The sequence below is a fragment of the Ambystoma mexicanum genome, chromosome 9, assembly GCF_040938575.1.
Source record: "Ambystoma mexicanum isolate Mex_15411 chromosome 9, UKY_AmexF1_1, whole genome shotgun sequence".
NCBI classification, from domain to species: domain Eukaryota; kingdom Metazoa; phylum Chordata; class Amphibia; order Caudata; family Ambystomatidae; genus Ambystoma; species Ambystoma mexicanum.
The window spans coordinates 694,613,117-694,627,930 of NC_090931.1; positions in this window are offsets into that span (position 1 = coordinate 694,613,117).

Here is a 14,814-nt window from a genome sequence, read left to right on the forward strand (position 1 = left end):
CTGTTTTTAACTGCACTGTTCATCTTACATATTTCAAAACTCTCATTTACAAGGTAGCTATGTGTGGGAATATAACTTATTCCCATCATGCTTAATATGATGGCGAACTGTAGCGGACAATAAATGGCAGGTGATGCTTGGTCACCGATTTCTTCAGCAGGTGCATAAATGGCTGCAGACCCTGACAAATGACATTCCCTGGAACACCCACTGCAAGCATTTTTAGGCCTTGTGGTCCAGCAGTTTGGGCAGGGCTACTCGCATTAGTGGTAGGGAGGCCATGGTGGATTTACAAACATTGGTATGGAAGCCTAATCAAAGAAATGCCAGTGGTTATGATTGATTCAGAGACTTACTTCCATCAGGCTGAGGGCCCTTACAGATTACATTTGAAGTATATATTCTGCTGTATGAACTACTTGAGTATAAGTGAAACAATAATGTTGGTAGTAAGAGAAATGTAATCCTGGATGGGACAGTGTAGTAAAATCAAAAAAATGATTTGATGTAAGGCTTTGAATTAGGCTTTTAGGTGTAAGCCAGAACGATTGCATTGGACCACAGATAGGATGGAGAGAGGATGTTGGGAGGGACGAACATTCTATGGACATGTTTGGTTGTTTACCCATCCATTGCCATGTTAATCCCTATGGTATTCCCACTAACTGCCTGCCCCCCCCCCACCCTGCTGAAACATACCCTCTTGGGTACCCTTTGAGCTAGCTCTGTCTCAAAGTAACATCAAAGGTTATGCTGTATTGGGCCTGCTTGTGTTATATCTAAGCATTCCTTTGAGAATGTAATGACTCAATTACCTCTGTAAATGAGCTCCTGTTGTAATGAAAAATCTCTTAACAATGTGTGATTTTAGCCAGATTTAAAAATAATATGGATGTCCTTGCATCTGTTCCTTGCACTGGAGTCCTAAAACAAGCAATCACAAAGCCAACTCTTTTGACTTGTGTATAGGTATTAGGCATTTGCCAGACAATGACATCATATGCCTAGGTGCTTGCACCATTTTCAAGATGTTCCCACTTTATTGCCAGGTGGTGCCCTTATCATGACTTTCCCATGTGTGCCCAAAGCCCAAACTGTTGGCTTGGCCAATGCGTGTGGGTTTCAGTTTGTCGCCCAAAGTTAAGGTATATATGCCCAGATGTGGGTGCCTTCTTTGCTACGCCTATGGAATGAAACTGAGCCTCACTGAGTTGATCCAACAAGAACCTAACTAAACATATCAAGACTAGGATGGCAAGTATAGACCAGCTTCGGATCTTCTTCTCATGCATATTTACCAGTGGGGATCTGACCAAAATAGTATGTATCTTTGTGGAAGCCAAGGCTGGCTGGCCAGTACTTTTCATGAAATGAACAGATGAGTACTGACTTGATAACATCATACTGTTGGAGTAACCTCTAACAATGTTTGTGTGGAAACAGAATACTTCATGTGTATTATGGGTCTTGTTTGAAAAGGATGATATAACTGCTGGGTGTTCAGGCAGTGCCGGAAGTGAAAATTATTTACTGTGGGATCCCACCGCTGACAGAGATGGGGGGGGAGTGAGACTAGAGGATTGTTCTTAACCTCACCCCCACACCCAAATCAATATTTGCCAGTCAGAATATTAATCATGAAACCTTGAAAATATCACAAGAAAATAGCATATCCTATTTTGTTGCTGGCAAAGTATAAACGATGTACATCTGTTAACTCTAAAAAAAGGGTATTAAAATATGTCTTGCAGTGTGAAATCAGAGGTGGAGTTAAGTGTCGGACAAGGGAGAAATGCCCATGGGGCACCCTTGCCCTGCCTTTCTCCTCTCAAAGTCGGCCAGGGCTGCACAGACCCTCCCAGTGAAGCATTATCTTTTTATCATGTCTCGGCATCATATTATTTTAAACAGGAAGTGATTAATGATGGGAAAAGGTAACTGGCGCTTTTTTCTTTAAATTATATAAGCTTTTAATAAGCTATTTAAGTGTGATTGTTGGGTGATTAGATTTTATGGGGGTACAAAACAAGCTGTGTGAAACAATGGCACTCATTACAAGTCTGCCGGTCCGGAATCAATATACCTGTAACATCAATTACCGGCACGCTTTCCCGACCGGCAAACTTACACCCCTGATGCTGGAAACAACAGTGGCGCAAACCCAGGGCACATAGCTACCGCCGTCGAAAGCCCTTTCAACGGAAATAGTGACAACCCCAGAGGGCATCCCGGAAACACTGGCACGACTGTAGCAACGCAGCATCACGACTGCTGCCCACACGGAAACAACATCACTATAATGCCAGTGCCACTGTGAAAATCACACCAGAAACACTGGCAGTGCAGGGCAGGTGGTAAGCAGCATCAGGTGTGCATTAACAGGCCACAGGTGGGCCCAATCAGCCCAGCTGCACACCATGAGCACTGTGGCTGCTGAAAAGTACCATACCCACACCTCACACACACTAAAACCACTCGTAGCTGCAGCCATGGAGTTAGAGGTGCTCCATGCAGGAGAAAATCTACATGCACAGGACGCTGATAACTGGCAACAGGCTGACAGGCAATGGCGGAGAAGGAGGAGGGGGAGGCAAATGGAAATGGCGTGGAACAATGGCCAGCAAGCCGTGCCACGTAGGTGCACACCGATACCCCGGACAAGGGCCCACCCTGGAACCTGACGGACAGCCAAATCCATACCCTTTACTGCTTGTACACGGACACCATCCTGACCTTAGTACAGCTCATCCATGCTGACATCCACAGTGCCATAGGGATCCGCACTGCCATATCCCTCCTGCTGAAGGTGTTCTAAGTGCTGCATTTCCTGGTAACTGGTACATTCCAGCACAGTCGGAGAGTTACATGGCATATCAGAGCCAGGATTTTCAAAAGTGCTGGGTCAGGTCCTCGATGCCCTCCTCTGCCATGTGTCAGAGCACATTTCCCCAGACAATGACACAAGGCCAGGTCAATGCCACAAAAGTACGGTTCTATGCTTTGGTGGCCTGCCCAACGTGATTGGGGCCCTCAATTGCATACACGGGGAGCTGGTGTCATGGCATGCCACAGATGAGGGCTACCGCAAGTGCAAAATGTACCACTCCCTGAATATGCAGGTGGCATGCGACGCAGGCATGACCATTACACATTGCTGTGCCAGGTTTCCTGTCTCCACTCATGACTCAATGTTCCTGCGTAACAGCACCTTGCCCAGCTACATGACACGTTATGCTGGACAGCAGACCTGGCTCTTGCGTGAGTATAAACAGTAACATCAACCACATTGCATGTTCAGTTAATGTTGGAGTGGGATGTAGACTGTCAGGAGTGCATGTCACACAGGCAGCAAGTAAAGCCAGTGACCCACTCACATGCTTGAATGACTGACAAGGAGAGGCACGCAATACCTGGGTATGTTGAAGGACATCACACCCAAGGCACAAAATACAGCACGACCGCACCATTACCCAACTCCAAAAGTCACCTCAGGGTACCAGTCTTACGCATGTCCTGACCAGCAGTGCCGGTCACTGTGACATGCAAGGTGTCGCACATCCAGCAAGTGCACCGACACAGGTGCATATGTCATACATCTACATGCACCATTGAAACACTCCAATATACCCACACTGATGTGTCCATCACTGTGTCCCTTTCCATGCAGGTGACTCTGGATATCCATTGCTACGAGAAATGAGCTAGGGGTAGATCTCTGTCTTCAGCTGGGGCCGCTCTCTGGAACAGCCTCCCTGCCACTCTGAAACTTAAGGTGAACCAGCTACGGATCTGGAAGCACCTCAAGACCTTCCTCTTTGCTTCTGCCTTCGCCCTTCTTCTCCCCTGCTGATCTTCTCTCTCAGCCCGTGCACCTGGCCTACCCTCTGACTTCCGGGCCCAGGTACCTGCTCACCTTGCCACCCACCCACACTGACTCCTGGCAACCCCTTGGACTGGGGTCTGTATCTGTAATCATACAATCCCCCCTTTTTTTCCTGCACTTATCAGACATACCCTGTCTGCTGTCTTAAACCCAGCACTTGCCACTTGCTCGCTGCACTATTACTGTTTGGTGGCTTTTATTATTTGTTTATTTTATTATTTATCTGTTTTTCCTTTGCTCCGCACTTTCCACTTCTCCCCCCCTTCCATGCACTTTTCCCCTTTCCCTCTCCCATGCACTTGCACGTTCTCAATGTCACTGGACCTAGTAAGATCGTTGTTTTTGTTCTCACTTGCTCCCCTCCCTTGCCTTGTTGCGCTCTGAAACACGAGCGCAATACAAATGAAATATCAATATCAATATTAATACCATGGCTGTTGACCCCAGTGAGTCATCCACATGACCACCACGACACAGCCTACAACAACGCACACATACGAACCCGGACCCCAATCAAGCAGACCTTCGACCTGTTGAAGGCCTGTTTCCGTTGCCTGCACCGTTCGGGTGGTGCCTTGATGTACAGTCCCGTAAAAGTCAGAAAAATTGTCCTAGCCTGTGCCATGTTAGATAATAACATGTGCATCAGGTGCAACATTCCCCTGTCCCAGACATGGACATGCCCCAGCAGATGATGTACATGAGAGTGATGACAGAGCTTCTGCACACATGCATGCACACCGTCAAAGGGACGACATGGACGGATGTACAGCCCGCCATGAACTCAAATCCGGTCATTTCTGAGCACACAGTACCTGCACCTGCACCTGCACATGTTACTGCACACCAAAAAAGATACATGAGCACAATGAAATATCTAGTCGTGATTATGAATGCTACCCCATGTGTATTGAACAATGAAAACGGAAATGAAACATGTGGCCCAATAAACACAATCCAAAAACACCCCAAACCACCACCCTCACCACGCAAACTACCACCAACTCCCCCCAACAACCGACTACCCATGCAACTCCTGCCCCCTCACAAACAACCCCAAACCCAGTCACTCCCAAGTAGAATGGCAAGGGTACCCCACCACCAACAGACCCCCAATGCCATCATTTACAGTATCGGCCCTGCTCACATCCTTGGTCTCTCCGTGGCAGCCTTGCCCCTTTGAGGTGCCCCCAACAATCGCCTGGACCTGCGCCTCGGCTGCCCTGCAGTGAGCATGTGGGCGTGGTGCTGGTTGAGGACGTGTCAATGGTACGCTGATCCAGGGCCGCCTGCAGGGACAGAGACAGAGACTCGGCCATGGCCGAAATGGCCCCATTCCCGTCGCAGACCCTCCGAGCAAGCAGCACCATGGCAAAGGTAGCCCGTCCTATGGCAAGTGCACTGCTGCGCACAGTGCCCTGGACGCTCTCCCTAATGAGCTGTGCCCCAGCACGCAGCAAAGTGGCCTCCTCCAGCATCAGACAGGCCTCCTCCAGGTGCTGCTGCACGAGGCCTGCCATGTGTTCATGTCGTTCTTCCATGGGACGGAGACAGCTGTCTATGTCCCTGACATTGGGAAGGGTGGGCATGGAGGGCCGTGGATGTCGGAGTGGCTGAAGCTTGGCTGCTGGTATGCAGTGTGATCTGAGGTGCCCTCTGTTGAGTCCCCAGCATCCTGTGTAGCTTCCTCTTCACTGGAGGCAGGCATGTATGGTGAAGGCTGTTGTGGGGGGAAATGGTTAACCTCTTGCTGGAACCCTTGTGGCACACAGAGCTGTGTCAGTGGCTTCATGCCGTGCCTCTGCAGTTTGGGCCGGTGCAGTTTCAGTGGCTGCAGGCCATGCCTCTGCAGTTTGGGCTGGTGCAGTTTCAGTGGCTGCAAGCCGTGCCTCTGCAATTTGAGCTGGTAGAGGAGTGGGCTCTTGGGCAGGCAGCCTTCTCTCTGGGTTTGTGGCCGGCTTGTGTTGTGCCAGCATGTAACGGGTGGTGGTGCTGCATGGAGTTGCCCTCCTGCCACATCTGGTGCCGCTAGAAGTGCCTTGCCCAGCACCATTGTTGTCAGATGATGTGCCTGAGGGTGGAAGAAAGCCATGACGTTAGACACCTCTGTGGCATCCCATTACCTTGATACATGCAATTGGACATCGTGTGGCATGGTGTTGAGGGGTCATGTTGTGGAACATGGCATGGTGAACTCATGCATGTTTTACAGGGCGTCAGTGGAAAGTTGGTGGGTGTTGGTAAATGCAACACAGCTGTATTTGGTCTTCTAGCATGGTGACTTAGAATTAGCAGGGCACAGTGACATGCAGTTCTTGCTGGAACGGGAGAGCTGGGATATGAAGGGGGCAGTGTCCAGTGGTGGGGAGACAGAAGGGGCAAGGCACATGCTGATGGGTGACATAGTGGTAGGTCCAGGTGGTGCATGTTGGGTTTGTGCTTGGTCTGGCAGGGGTCTAGATGTTCCATGTCATCACCATTGCATAGGAGGGTGGCCATGTGTAGCGTCTCAAGGGTGCTGAGTGATCATCTATTCTGATTTGGCCTACGTCACCACCACTGAGCATGCAAGTCATGCACAATGGAAGAGGAGAGGGTTTAGGAGGGCTGATGGGTCCCTGGTATATCATGCAGCACTGTTAGACAAAGTGATCAATGCACTGTCCCAACCCTCCTTGACGGCAGTGGTAAAGTGCACCGGCCATACTAATGATACAGATGAGCAGGGTCGGATTGGCCCCTCGGCCTCTTGGCCCGTGGCAGGGCCAACATCGTCCCTGGGGCGTGGGAGCCAGTTTCTGGCCACGCCTGGGCCGGTTTGAAAAAAAACTTGAAAAAAAACCCACCTGCAACAGAATAGTTAATCAAAGCAAGGTAACAGATGTTACCTTGCTTTGATGATTGATTTGCATGCATGATGTGTGCATCAAAATGATGATGCATGCATCATTCAGATGCTGCTGCAGCATGCAAAGTTGAGGGGCCGAGGGGCCGAGGCCGCTCCCGCGCTGGCGGCTATCACTGAGCCGCCACTCCAGGGGGCACGGTGCCCGCTGGAGTGTCTGTGCTGTTGTATTAATAATAAATATGTATTAGTGATATTAGTGACAAATGACCAATTTTAGTGTAGAATAAGCATCCATTTTGGACCATATATTTTGCCTTTCGCAAGTTGCACTATTAGCATTTAAATTTTTCTGCCATTGTCTCTGTTACGATCATCACAAGACATTCCATCTCGGTGTCCTCGGTCACTTGACAAAATCCTTGTGCCTAAAAGCTTCTGTACAGTGTAAAAATATTTGACTATAGCACATCAAGTGGCCACTGACTTCATTGTGCCACAATGAATGCTTTGTTGTAATGTGTCTATCTTTCCCATCTCCCTGGCATGCTGTTCAGGTTGTTTGTTTGCATGTATGAGGTAACAAGTGCTCAGAGTATGCAATGTCCTGTGAGTGTGCTGCTTTCCCTATTTTGCCAACCTCTGAAGCCTGAAAGTAGATGCATGAAGGCTTGACATGCGGCCAACTTTGCACCAGACCTGCAGATGCACTTAACTGGTCTGCAGTTAAATCGCAGTTACCAGTTTAATGGTATCCACTACAGAGTAATTGCTAATTTTACTATATCCGATATGATAGCTCAGTGGGTTGAGCGCTAGCTGCTGTGATGTGTGTGTGATCTGTAGGTTTGAATCCCACCAAGGCCATCTCAGCCTTTAATCCTTCTTAGGTCGATAAGTGAGTACCAACATAGGTTGGGTGATATTGTATGCATATTTGTTCTATAAAAAAGAGCTTAAGCGTAAGTGCTATACAATAACATATTATCATTTGGCCTTGGACATCTGGTTGCATTCACAGTAATTTGACTTTATGGATCTATACACACAACCAAATTTTTCGTACTGAACTTAGGAACAATGCTATTTGCTTCCACTTCCTGTTTTGTCAAGGGGTTGAAAAGTCATGTTTCATTGCTTCTCGGGATGTCACTTTGGGGTGGGGTCAAATGACATCACTTCCGGTGATGTCCTCAGAGGTCAAGGGTTGTGAGGCGAGAGGTGGGCCACTTTTTTGAGACAAGGGGTGGGCCACTTTCTTTTGGGTGTCCGGGCCTATTTCTTATCCCAGTCTGACCCTGCAGATGAGGTCTCACTCTGTAACGCTGCCACGGATGCAATAGCCAAGCAAGCAGCGTATCTACCAGTGCCAAATGTTTCTGAGTACTCAGTGGTAGCGCAGATCAGAGAGCAGCTGCCAGACTCTTATCATTCCATACTGATCGCGCAACTAATTGAGCTGCAGGGACAGGCTCCAAAGGAGGAGAAAGATTTATCGTTAAAGAGTGGATGTAAATAGTTCCCTTCAGATTTATTGTGGTGCCAGGAAACCTCGGGCAAAGCAGTTATGCCACATGAATTGCTGATGGTCGCATTCGTCCAGCTGGATCATCCTTCCCATGTGTCAAAACAACATATTGCTGCGGATATACTGCAGGACTGGTTTGTCCCCAATCTGCAGGAGGCAGTAACTAAAATTGTTATTAACTGTACCACATGCCAAACTTACAGCACTGGTCATACCCTAAGGACAATCCCAGGTACTCTGGCCTGCCCTACTGGGCCGTTCCGTGAATTTCACATAGGCTATGCGGACATAAGTGGAAGATGTACTGGGCTGCATTATCTAATAGTGGTTGTGTGTCCCTTCTCCCGGTGGGTGGAGGCTGGTCCTTGTGCACATCCAGATGCTAAATGTACGGCCAGGATTTTGGTCTGAGAGGTTTTCTCTCATTAGGGCATGTGCGATGTAATAAGATCTGATAACACACATACTTTTTCAATGAGCTCTTCAAGGAGATAACAGCATTACTGGGCATCAAGCAATGCAAGTGTACAATTTCCCACTCTCAGGCCAATGAGGTTGTAGAAAGGATTAACAGGGTATTGAAGAGCAAGCTGTCCAAGCTTTGCACCACTTTAAAAGAATTGGGTGCACTGCTTGCCCTTTGCACTATTTAGCATGCACACTCAGCCCTGTAAGGATCACCATTTGTCACCCCATGAGGTAGTAATGGGACACCGGATGCACACGCCCATATCTCCCATCAGGAGAGCATCTGATGCTCACACGGCTGTGTCCGTGTTGGGTGACAAATTTAAAAGCTATCATTTTGCTCTAACAAAAGGCATAAAAAGAGACCATGTGTACATAAGAAACTTTGTCCACCGGTGGAGTGAGCCTAGATATAACGGCCTCTATGAGGTTGTCTACGCTACTCCCTTGCGTTGAAAGTTTGAGAGCTACAATATTGGGTGCATCTGTCTGATGTTCCTAAAGCACTCCCAGACCCCACCTCCCGCCCATGTCCAGTAAATGATTAAGGTGGCAAGAACGGTCATGCACCTTGTCTCACACCATACTGGCGTTCTGAACAAACACGTGCTGCTGCACCTTAACCAACTGATCTACCTCTGCGATAAATAAAACAACGCTGCTATGCAATATTTGCAGAAACGCTATTTCTCTCTCTCTCTCTCTCTCTCTCTCTCTCTCTCTCCCTCACTCCTTCTTTGTTTGTTTGTTTGTTTCTTTTACTTTGCAATGGATGTACACAGGTCCAACCATTCAATTTATAACAAGCAACATTCTCGCTTTCGAGAATACTATCTCATAACAGTGTTTTCCTCCACGTATACCTGTGTTTTGCGTTGTGTAGCTGCTCTTTTCGCAATTTGTATGTTTGGATTAGGTATATCTTTAAGGTGTAGTTTTATATGGGGTGGTCATATAAAAGGGGGGAATACGACATGCAAACAGTACTAATGGTTCCTAAAGGAATGGTTCATCAACATGTAACGATGCTGTAAATATATGTCTATCAAAGAAAGTGACTGAAATTAATAGTACCGCGGCTGCGGACCTGGCTACCAAGCATAATGCAATTACTAATAATAATAAATCTGTCACCCAGCAGCACATGGGAAAACATGGAAATGTACTAATGTTGTCATTATTTCCTAATTTGTTTCCCGACATGATTGCAAATGTTAATTTCTCTTCTAGTGTTCCACATGTTACGGGTTCGAAACTTTTAAAAGACAAGTTAGAAGGGCTAAGTATGATCAGTACCAAGGACTTGGGTTAGATACAATAGAAAATGTGCACCATCCAGAGTTAAGTAATAGTTGGTACGCAGACATGAGCTCAGTGCGGAAAAAGAAGGCTAATGGAAGCTGTTATGTTTGTTCCTTGATACCCCACGTGTCGGGAGCCCCCAAGGTATTAATGCCACAGGAATCTCTGATTTTGGAGGATCAATGTTTACTCCATCTGACTTTGTGCAGATTGCGAAGCACTTTCCAGGTACGAAGCGTGTGGCTCGAAATGATGGATCCTGATCCACTGCAATGTGCCCAAAACCCCAAAAGTATGCACTGCTTGCAAAGACTGTTCCTAAAGCCGGAAGGCATGAAGTTCGTAGCAAGCAGATGGCAAGAATGGCAAGAAACTACATTTAGCTGTATTGCAGGATGACTTGCAGGATTTGGAGAGGAAGTGATCCAAAAGGTGAATGCTGTATGTAGTGGGTATTGAAATGAGCATGTGGCAAAACTCACAAGGGTCGAGGCAATGGAGAAACCAGTGAAGTTGCAAAAGCAGGAAGAAATGGAACTGTGTTTTTATAATGAAGGGAGCGTCCTTGTGGGGACAAACAGCAGGTGCAGCAAGACATTACACATCCCAGACCTCAAGAAAAGGACAGCAGCCGTGATGGATAACTACTGGGTGTGCGGGCAGCAGGCTTTTCTGCACCTCCCGCCATCATGGAGGGGCACCTGCTCACTGGCCTTGCTGCACTCAGCGCTCCTGGTGGTCCCTGAAGAACATCTGATAGTGGGACCAGCTGGCTTGTCGGCCCCAAAACCAACATTAGTGTCTGATGCCCCCCACCACAGTGCTGCCACAGCGGCCTATATTCCGCAACATGTCCGATAAGGAGAAAAGAGAAGCATTGCAAAGAAGGAGAAGGTCTAATTATCTATCTCAAAATTCCTTACAGTTAATGAAAGAAATACCAAATCAATATCGACTATACAGCAAGGAGGAAACGTTATTTGCATCGCTACTCTTACCAGGAGTGCAAACCGCAGCAAACGCCAAATGGCTTCAGATCGTGGGTTGGGAAGTGATCCAGCTGGCCAATGATACTGAGCAAGGCCTAAACACAATCAAGATGGAGATGCGCGCAATCCAGCTGATGACGTTGTAGAACCGTTATCTACTGAAACTCCTCGTGGTTATGGAAGTAGGGTTTTGCCGAAAAATGTGCGATTCCTGTTGCCCCTACGTGCCTCCTAACAATGCAGACAATGGGTCCCTCACCAATATAATAGGGGCCCTGCATACCCTTGGTACTCACATGCAAACAGAAGCTGGCAAACAGAAGACTGGGGAGGATAGCTCAAGGGCAACGCACTTGTCTTGGAAGCAAGACGATGCAGAGCAGCACAGGTTCGATCACCGGGTCCGCGCTTAGAAACCTCTGGGTATTAAGCGTGTTATAAATAACACATTACAAATTACAAAATTACTTACTTGTTTGACAACCTTTTTTCCTGGGCACCATTCTGGATTGGGGCGATTGTGAAGCTACTGGTTCCTGTGATCGAGTTTTTGTTGGTGAACTACTGTACTTGCCAGCTGGCTCTCTTATGCTATGTCAAAGCCGTGCCTAGCAGCGCAATGATGATGGTCTCAATTGTGGTACATGGTGCACCTCGCGGTACAAAAGATAGTGTAGTCCAAACTGATGACCCAAACAAGCCAGGCATGGCTGCAATAGAGCAATGCCTTCACCCTCCAGGCACACACGCAATTCCCCCACCAGATCCTGAGAATTATGTAGAACACTGGGTAGATCTAGCTGGGGATGTATATACATGACGTGTACCCCTGAGCAAAATGCCTAAGTGGGGGAAAGTTTAAGGTCCGTATGTAGAGCAGGGGTGCCAAAGGAAGGTTCACTGCCATACTGCAGAAAGATTGGAACGGGAAAGAATGGAGAAGGAGGAGCAAAAGCTCACATGAGAGTTTGTTATTGTAGTATTAACGAAAGGGGGCGATGTTGGGAAGGGGGGGTGATCGTCCCAGTTCCCCAAGCGGTTTTGAATGAGGCAAAGGCCCAGAAGTGTACAATAGGGGGCTCAAGGAGGGTACAGGGCGGAAGGGGTGGCAGCAGGAGCTTTTGCGTGGAGAACATAGTGCATGTTGTGGGTTTAGAACACACTGGGAATCAGACAGCATCCTAGGTAATAGCAGCCATATTGAAATCGAGGCTTGACACTGCACTGCAGCCAGGGCTGCAGGCCTAGGCCACAAACATGGAAATAAGTGTAAAATAGGTTTTATCGTGGGCATCTGTGAAAAAGGCCAGAGCTGCAGAGATTCATAGACCTTTCATTCTCTCATGTTGCCAGCATTTCGTATCCAAGGAAGAATGCGCCATGCAAGGCCACGAGGGGGTTGAGAGCTGCTTCCAAAAATTGATCCCACGAGAAGGAGGGCACAAACCTCCAACCTCTGCCCCCGTCCCAGCTCTAAGTAATAGCACCCATCTGCCCCTGTCCCAAGACCTCAATATTCCAAGGTACCAATCAGACCCAGACCCCTGACCATAAAGCTGTTAGAAGCCCCAATCGATCAGAAAGATCAGAAAGCAGGGACAGGCTGCCTTCACCATGGGTCATGTGATTTGTGCTGTGAGGTGCCGGGAGGGGCAAAGCAACATACCTAAAACGAGGGTGGGAAGCTTTGGAATGGTGCTGTCGTGTCTGGATTCGAGTTAGGGTGACCTTGAAGGATCCGCTCAGCCATTGTCTGCAGTACCAGGTGCAGACTAGCTTAGAGATAAAGATTGTATTGTTTTTCTTCACCTAACGAGCAAGTAATTGTAGCCTCCTGCCTGATGATGTAAAAATAGAAGCCCATGTGGAAGAAGACAGACAGACGGGGCTGGGACTAATGACCTAGTATCCCTTATGAAACAGGTAGCCTATGTATACGGTCGCGCCAACCAGCCACTCGGATTTGTACTGTATGTAACTACGTCATTGATGATGCTGTATGCATTTTTAAAGTATTGCGCATGCTGGTGCATCTCTAGTTTTGTGGAAATAAACCTTGTTCTTCTTGCAAGAGGGGTGCTGTGCCTTTTTCCCTAGTGGATTTCATTTTTTCTGGTGTGAGCGTTGAGCGGTTTCTCTACAAAAGCAAATGGTATTCCATACGGTCATTCTGTCTCCTCATCTTGACGCGACTTGCACTGACTTCCTGTCCCTGCTTGGATTGACTTTAAATCCATGTGCATTATCGATCGCACCCTATATAGAAAAGGTTGTCAATCCCGTCAAGAGAAAATCAGGCGTTACTGCCCTAGTCGCATGCTTTGATAAACAGATGCAGTACTTCTGGAGGTTCCACCTTATCAACGCAAGCGTACTGGTGGACAGACTTTTTCTGTAGCTAGCCCCAGACTCTGGAACTCGCTGCCTCTGTCTCTCTGTCACATTCAGGACCTTAACTTTTTCAAGAGCTGTCTGAAAACCTGTCTTTTTAACCAAGTCTCGTCTGTCCATCTGCATCGTTCAGCACAATGATGCCTCTGGCGACTGTTGCACTTTACAAGTGCCCGATAGATAGGTAGATAGATAGATCCCTTTAACTAAGAGATGCAGGGATAGCCCTGGGGTAATCGCTGCATCTCTTTGTTAAAAGGATGCCTGGCAGGTGTTGGCTCCACTATTCAGAAAGAAAAGGGAGGGTGTCGACCCTCCACAGGTCATCCCATTAGTTAAGAGTTTCAGGCACCCTCTCCCACAGGCTGCAGGCGACCCCCATCGTGAGGCCAACACGACTGGCATTCCCTTGCTGAACTATGCCTAGGATTCAAATCCCTTCCAGGTTTGCTTCCCAATACTCTATGATGTTGAACATGTCATTGTGCCTTAGTGTCATGAGCCTTATCTGCAAACACATGCTTACCAGTCTTGACATTTTATTTAATAGTGGGAGTTGTGGTCCAGTCCCTTTTAATGAACCCCCTGGTTTAAAAAAGCCACAATTCAAAGGTTTTCAAAAGGAAAGCAGTGCACTGCCAACGTTGAGACCCCTGGTCACATGGAGTAAGTTCCCTGGAAATACCAATAGATGGGTGTGGTCTTCTCTCGGGTTGGGTGCAGTGGTCAACATATGCTGGCACTCTGAGCCATGTGGGCCATGTGGGATACAATATAACACCTCACTCTTGAGCAAGTAAATATGCACTCAAGCAGACACCAAACAACTTGGACAAGTTTGGAACTAGCAGACAAAAGGCAGACCAACCCACCCAAAGGTTGACCTGTTTATGGGCAAACGACAACAAACACCATTTGCGTGATCCAGTCAATACCCAAGTCTAGGTTTCAAGCACCAGCAGCCACATCAATTGGCCAGATAGATTGAAACCCCTGTGACTTACTCTTGCCGAAAGCTAAAACGGATTACCAACTAATATTCCATCGTCCCAGCCTAACTCATACCATATCTCTCTGCACCAGCATAACACTAAAACACTCCAAGCCAAGCACGCTTGTCCACAACCTCAAGGCAAGGCACTTGACAAGCATGCATGATCCTGGTCTGGCAGAACAATGCGCCCTCAACAGGGCTGGTGTCCGTGTGTTTCTTAAAGTATGGGGCAGGGCATTGCACACTTTGTGAGATACACCCAAGAATGCCTCAACCTCCCCAAACACAAGCATAATGTGGCACACCCTGGCACACATGGGTGGACTGCCCTTTAGGGAACTTTGGAGATTTCCCAATAGGCCTCTACATCGTAGACCTCTTTTGTGTGGAGACCTATTTTATTTCCACATTTTC